General features: G+C 37.5%; 1 non-coding gene across 1 annotated transcript; it reads left to right on the top strand.

Moving 5' to 3' along the window:
* The first annotated feature begins 541 nt into the window (after nt 1-541).
* LOC116120813 lies at nt 542-646 on the top strand. The gene has a single exon (XR_004126607.1). It is a non-coding gene; the product is annotated as a small nucleolar RNA R71 (small nucleolar RNA).
* Nucleotides 647-7,349: the final 6,703 nt, after the last annotated feature.

The raw sequence follows: 7,349 nt of genomic DNA, 5'->3' as shown, positions 1-7,349 counted from the left end.
TCCCGGTTGATTATTCACCCCTGGTTGGTTATTTGGCAATGTTCTTTGGTTCCATTGATTACTTTGCTGGTTCTGATTGCCCCAAGCCAGATTTGGATGATTTCTCCACTCCGGATTGTATATGTTGGCATACGGGTTGTTTGGTTGCCTCTGATTTCCTGCCAAGTAGTTTACTTGTCAAATGATGAGATGACGAAATAAATGTGTTCCACGACACTCGCTGCTCACATGGTACTGCCCCAAAAATCACAAGTTAGTTGAGCTTTGAATAGAATTTACCTGCATACTTCCCAATTGTTTTTGAAGTGGTGTGAGTTGGGCTGAGATGGCTGTGAAGGCATCAACTTCATGAAGACCCGTAGTTTCTTGATATCACTCTCTCATTTGGTCTTTGATAGTTGTTGCTTGCCAAAACCTCAAGCAACTCATAAGCCTCATCTGGTGTCTTATTCTGCAAGGCTCCTCCCGATGCTGCATCCACCATGGTTTGCATATTACCCATTAGTCCATTGTAGATGTTTGGACTTGAAGCCAAAATGGCAACCCATGGTGTGGACATTTCCTTATTAATTTCTTGTACCTCTCCCAAGCCTCATACAGACTCGGATTCATCTTGTAGAAATGATGTGATATCATTTCTCAGTTTCCTGATTTTGCTGGTGGAAAGAATTTGGTTAGGAACTTCTGTGCTAGATCATTCCATGTTGTGATAGTTCCCGATGGTAGCGCCATTAACCACCCCTTATGTAACGCCCCGCTTGAGGTACGTTGTTATTGTTCCTCTTTCGCCCTTAATCGAGTTGGTTTTTGTTATTATTGTTTGATTGAATGTCATGTTGAATGTGCCGAATTTTGGTTGAAAATAGAAGAATTTGAGTGTACCAAGCTTCGCCGGGGCGAAGAAGAATCTTCGCCGCGGCGGAAGATGGGTTGAGCCAAGGGTGAAACTCTCTGGACAGTTTCGCCGCGGCGACAAAGGTTTCTGCCGTGGCGACGGGCCGAATTCATTGGTTGAGTTTTAGACATTTTCTTCTAAGGACAATTTGACCTTTCTACCCTAATGCAGGAAAAGTGGGAGTTAATTGTAAGGATTTTTCATGGAGAATGTGTTGATATGGGGGTGAGTTTGTAATGGATCAAAGGATATAGATGGAATTCCCAAAGAAGAGTAAGGGCAAAATGGGAATGATTGTGTTTAATTTCATAAAAGGAATTAGAATCAAAGAAAACCTCATTCTTCTTCTCCAAAAACGCAACCCTTATTCTTCTCCTCTCACTTCTCTTTTCTTTTGATCAAGGATTTCCAAGGGATTTTGAAGTGATTGGGGTATAGAAAGCAACCTAGGTTCTATAGGTAAGGATTTCTCCTTAAGTTGTGTGATTTGTAGATTTTAGCTCATTTTGGTTTTTGAGGGTTTTCATTCTTGGTTAAGAGTAGAGAGAATAGCCAAGAAAGCCAAGTGGAAAGAAGATTTGGTGAAGTTCTCCATAGCAAGTAGTAAAAACCCAACCAAGTTGAGATTATGAAATTTCTTGATTAGGGTTTTAATAGTAATGAGTATGTATGTGAAATACATGTGATATGCCATGTATGGATGTATGAATAGAGATTTCATGCTTTGTGAATGTTAATACCTGTAAATATGAGAAATGGTTGTTGGATGGCAAGGTAGTTGAGATGGATTTGAAGGGGTGTTATGAAACCCTTTTTGGAAGTGTTTTATTTGACAGGTTATTATGGTTTGTGAAGGGGTTTTTCCCCATTTTGGATGGTTAGGAAAAGTTTTAGATTCATGGCTATGATAGAGTTTTATAGTGCACATGAGTTGTTTGATGAAATGCCTAATAGAGAATGAGTGTGAGTAATGAACCTTAATTTTTGCAACATTGCATGTTGGCATTTCACAATGCATTAGTAGAGATAAATCATCCATGTGCATTGTTATAGCATTGACAAGGGACCTAAGAAAGAGTAGGAAACTGTGTTGATAGAAATACCCTATGAGTAGAGGCTTAGTGGGTTAAAATTACTCTAAGGGTAGAGAGCATTGAAAAATGCTACAATAGAATGAGTTAGAAGAGTAATATAGTTGGGTGATGCTTTGTGATCATCACCCGACCGTATGGGAATCGGATTGATGCTTTGTGATCATCATCCGAATAGCCTTAGAGAGATGGGTCGATGCTTAGTGATCGTACCCAATGAGTAATAAATGGGTAGATGCTTTGTGACCACTACCGATTAGTTAAGAGATATGTGTTGATGCTTTGTGATCATCATCCAACGGCTAGTAGAGGCGGGTTGATGCTTTGTGATCATCACCCGATAGTGACTAGAGACGGGTAAATGCTTGGTGTCATTACCCAAATTCATGAGGAAAGGGTAGGTGTAGGTGATCTCACCGATAGTTAGGAGGAACCGAGTTGGTGCTTTGTGATCCTCACTCGGTAGTCACTAAGGAAGGGTTGGTACTTGTGTGAATCCACTGATAGCCATAGAGAGTGAGATGGTGCTGTGTGAACGCCATCCGCCGTACCTCCGGTAAGATGAGGCCATGATGTTATTAGAAACAGAAATAGAAAAGAACAATTAGAAAAGGAAAGAAATAAGAGTCACACACGGGGACAGACAGTTAGAGAGTTTTACTTACTGAGCATTATTTGTGCTCACCCGTTATTTTCCTTTGGGATGCAGGTTCTAGGTGATGATGCCGTTGGAGGGGCGTCGGCGCGCGAGGAGCAATAGCTACACTGTTCCCCTATTTTGTCTTTTAAAATGCACTTTTGTAAACAGTAACCTTTGTGTATAAAAGACATGTGAATATTAATGAAAAGAAACATTTTGGGCCCAATTTTCCATTGTTAATTGCATGCATAGTACTAGTTTTCAGTAGGTGTTACACCTTAGCTTTATCCCCCAGTGAGAATGGGAATAACCTTAACCTAATAGCGTCATTTGACATTCCGTTAGACTTGAAGGTGTCACAAATTTCCAAGAAGTTTGCAATATGCTAATTAGGATCTTCCTTCAAATCACCATTAAACCTTACCGACTGTTGGATCATCTGGATGATTACCGGCTTTATCTCAAATGTGTTGGCTTGGATTGCTGGTCTCGTAATGCTCAAACCACTGCCATTAACTGTGGGAACTGAGAATTCCCTTAGTGTCCAGTTTTCTGGTTCTGCCATTTCAACAGCTATTTCTTCCGATTCAACCACTGTATCCCCTCTTTCTCTTCTCTCTCTATTAAGTCGTCTGGCGGTTCTCTCAATCTCAGGATTAACAGGAACCATTGGTTGACGTCTTGCTCTTCGCATAAACTACACATAAAGAGCAAAAGGAAGTGAGATCACCAACCAACTGAAAATTGAAAACAAAAATTAAAACTCCAATCTAGCTATCTATGGAAAAACTCAATGTTAACTTAAAACTCAATCCTCGGCAATGGTGCCAAAAACTTGATGCGTGTTCCTACAACATGCAAATGTAGCAAGTATACTAGTCGCAAAAGTAATAGAGTGATGAGTGAGTATCGTTCCCATGAGGATTGTTGCTAAGCACTAAGTTTTCTACCGTTTTCAAGTTGAAGCAATCGAATTCTTTTGGATTAAAGGGAGCAATTTAAACTATAACTAAAACAAAATTTACTAAAATAAAAATAAACTATGAAAGCAAGATTTAAAAATATGGATAAAATCAATTCAAACAAACGGGTAGAGTTTTGACTTCATTCGGACTCTATGGGTTAGACCTAAAGAATTAAACTAAATTCATATTCACATGCATTGATTGTAAATCGAACTCTCTAAAGTGTCCAACATACCTTCTCAGGCTATGTTTTCCTACCCTTCCCTATTAACCTTCCGCACCCACAAATTGAAAGTTAATAAAACTGAGCTCATTAAGCACAAGAATCCTAGATTGATTTCATTGGTTCTTGAATCTATCTCTAGCATCCAATACTACAATGGTGAATACCCAAGAAGCCTAACATGATTCATTTCTCAATCTCATCATGTTCATCACATATAAACAGTAAATTCAGAGTATTCACACAATCAAGCAAGTTCATATGAAAATAAAATTATTCAATCAATTAACCCATGAAATTCCGAACTACAATCAAAACCCTAATCCAAATTAGGTTAGTTCATGTCTAAATCAATAGTACAATTAAAAGAAACGAAAAATTCCAAGTTCAACATCATGGAAATAAGAGAAAATGAAAAGAATCTCCCCAATTGATGAATCCACTGGTTTCACCTCGAATCTTCACACTTTGTTTAAATCACTCAAATGCAATTTTAGAATATGTAAAAACTACTGTTTATCTAAAAACGAACAACCGACAAAAAGACTAAGTTTTTCCTTTTATACCTCCCCCAAAAACCTAAGAAATTTCTGAAAAGTAAAACTATGCGTTTTGAAATTCGCAGACGTCACTGCGGCGAAAAAGAATTCTCGCCGTGGCGATGAAGTAAAAACAGATCTCGTACGTTAACTTTCTTCGCTACAGCGAAGCTCCATGTTAATTTTGAAATTCCAGAATTGCCCTCCGCTTGCCTTTTTGCTTGAATCTTCGATCCTTGATGCTCTCCTATGGAAACAAGCTTCCCAATGTTCCATTCTGCTTCAGAACTCTTCCAAAATATGAGATCCGCTTACTTCTGAGTGCAGAAACTCCAAATCGCTCATTATTTGCTCAAAATGTTCATTGTTGCCCGAAACACAAAATATAAAAAATTAATAACATTTCAGGTCAAAATGAACTAAGAAGTATCTAAAATCCGACTAAAACGCCTAGTAAAAATAGTATAATACTCGGATTATCATCTGTTGTATCTCACAGCCACTAGACTTGACATCATGTTCACTATTAGCTACCTTTCCAGGTTCAGAAGTAACCCAAGTGAGCTGCATTTTAAGGCATCCAAAAGAGTTTTAAGGTATGTGAGAGGAACCACTAGGTTAGGCATTTGGTTTAGGAAATCCGAAAGTCTGAAACTGTTGGGGTATACTAACAATGACTGGGGTGGTTCCTTGGATGATGCAAAGAATACCTCTGGTTATGTATTTTACATGAAACAAGGCGCAATTTGTTGGTTATCAAGGAAACAAGAGACTGTGGCTCAGTCCACTGTTGAAGCAAAATACACTTCTGTAGTAGCTATAGTTAATCAAGCTGTATGGCTAAGGAAGATATTGGATGATTTGCAACAAGTTCAAAGAAGTCCTACATTGATCTTGTGTGATAATCAGTCGGCTGTAGCCATGGCCAAAAACTCTGTACTCCACGGTAGAACTAAACACATTAAAATAAAGTATCATGCAGTGAGGGAAGCTGAAGAATGTGGTGAAGTGAGTTTGGTGCACTGCAGTGGAGAAGATCAAGTTGCGGACATTATGACTAAAGCTTTGTCCAAATCCAAGTTTGAAGACTTAAGGCTAAAACTTGGTGTTTCCAGCAAAAGCATCAAGGAGGAGTGTTAAAGTTATGATGCTGTGCTAGAAGTTCATTGTGCTGGAACTGAAGCTTGAAGATAGTTTTTGCCACAAATAAGGTGTTCTGCATGGTGTTGTGCTGAAGGCAATAGCTTAGGACCAGATTGTCAACTTTTGTGTTAAAATTTGCTTAGGTAAATCCAGCTGAATTTGAGGCTCAATGTCTCCTAATTGTAACATAGTTGTTAGATTTGTGTGGATTACCTTGCATTACGTAAAAAGTTTACTGGATAGTGGTTGTAACAGTAAGCCAAAGATATGTTATATTATGTAGTTGTTGGCTAATGAAAATGTAGATTAAACTCTCTTTAGTTTTCTCTCTTTCTTTGATAATTCGGCATTGCTAAAACACTAACAATAAGCTCCCATATGAGGGCCATTTCACTTATTTCTATTTCTGTGATGAATGCCATAGATAGATATTCACTACAATTTTTTGAAACCCTCAAGGTCCTACTTAACAATACCATAGAGACCATAGAAGAAGATCAGACTGTTATTGAAGTCGATAGAGAGGAAGAGGAAGAGGTGAACCTTGGTGATTCTACCATAGACTGAAGTTATCACTTTACTTCCGTGTGATAGAAATTATGATGTATATACCACAGGTCTGCTCCTTTACCCCTGGAGCAGAAATATGAGATGATATCTTTATGTTTTCTGGGTTCATTTTTACATATTTTGATGGGTGGGTATGCTAACATTTTTGTAGGAGATGTTGTCTAAAGTAGAAATATACAACAAAAAATGGTTATTTTTGTTCTCAATAGTTCACCATCAAGCTATGCTTACATGCGGGTGAAACATCTAATTATTCAAACAAATATGGTGTCAAAACAATTTCCTTGTGCAGGTCTTTCCACTAGACAAGAATTAAAACAAACAAAACAAAACATAAGAAAAGAAAAAGACAAACACTATAAGCATCTTCAAAGTAAATTGCAACAGCAACACTAGACGCAGCCAAAACAATCTTCAAAGAGAGAACAGTATTAACAATGAAAGTGAATGAATGAAAAACAAAAAAGTAAAACCCTAGACAAACTAATAAACCGGTTTAAGATCCGGTAAAAACAAACCNTATCCACCATTTTGATAGTTTTTGTATATGTTATTTTTGTACAGTGTAAAGAATGTATATATTAAGTAAAGAAAAAAAAAAAAAAAAACTTGGGCCCAACTACTTTTTAGTCTATATATATGTATTTTTATTAAGTATCTTTTGTGAGCATATTAGTAGAAAGAAGTCATTACATGCTGCCTCATAGTTTTGCCGAGCTTTGTCACTTACAAACCGATCGTCTACTTTCTTTCCTTTCCCTTTGCCTTTGGATGGTACCTTGACTTTGAGCGGTATTTTCTATAAAACTATATTTCAACTTAACAATGCACTCAAAAATTCAAACCTAAGTGTCCTACGCCAACCAATTCAAACTTGAAAAAAGAAATTGACAACACTTCCAAAAAGTTGCACTTCAACCCCAAACTACAATTTTTCCACAATCACTCAAACACTTCAAAATTGAAAGCCCACACTCCTCAATATCACACAACACACACACAATCCTTCCTCAAACAAAATCAAAGGCACAATCACCAAAAATTCGCAAATCCACCAACAATCCACAAATTTCAGATCCACAAATTAAAATTCAAAATTTTTGAAAAACAATCTTAGAGAATGTGAAATCTTACCCAAAGTAAGGAATACTTGCCACCAATTGAGCCAAAATCAACGTAGAATACAAAACCCCCAAATCGTTGAACTCAAAAAAATTTCGTGACTTTTCGCAAAAATTTGTGTTGAAATGCGTTGGGTTGATGTTTAGGAAGGTTAAGGAGTG

This window comes from Pistacia vera, unplaced genomic scaffold, assembly GCF_008641045.1.
Source record: "Pistacia vera cultivar Batoury unplaced genomic scaffold, PisVer_v2 Contig947, whole genome shotgun sequence".
Classification (NCBI taxonomy): Eukaryota; Viridiplantae; Streptophyta; class Magnoliopsida; order Sapindales; family Anacardiaceae; genus Pistacia; species Pistacia vera.
Note: the sequence above shows the minus strand (reverse complement) of the source record. Positions and strands in the feature narration are given on the sequence as shown.